The sequence below is a fragment of the Stegastes partitus genome, unplaced genomic scaffold (genome assembly GCF_000690725.1).
Source record: "Stegastes partitus isolate 25-593 unplaced genomic scaffold, Stegastes_partitus-1.0.2 Scaffold2124, whole genome shotgun sequence".
NCBI lineage: Eukaryota > Metazoa > Chordata > Actinopteri > Pomacentridae > Stegastes > Stegastes partitus.
Window position 1 is genome coordinate 80,880 of NW_007579855.1, and position 316 is coordinate 81,195.

Consider the following 316-nt stretch of genomic DNA (forward strand, 5'->3'; position numbering starts at 1 on the left):
CTAACTACTGACTTGAAGGAGGTGAATACTTATGCAATTCATTATTTATGGTTTTTATTTTTTATAAATTGATATTATTTCAAAGAAATCCTTTTTTTATTTAACACAAAAGCGTCTGTTTTGGTCAATTACTGTCAAAAAAAGCCAAATTATACTGACCAGGATTCAAGAGGAAAACTTCCAAGGAGGGTGAAAACTGTTTATACAGTCGTCCTCAAATGTATTCATATCCTCACATTAAAGAAGGAAAAAATCAGCTTCAATGAAATAAGTTGAAATTGACAAAAGTAATAGTAAATAAAAATCTAATGAAAAT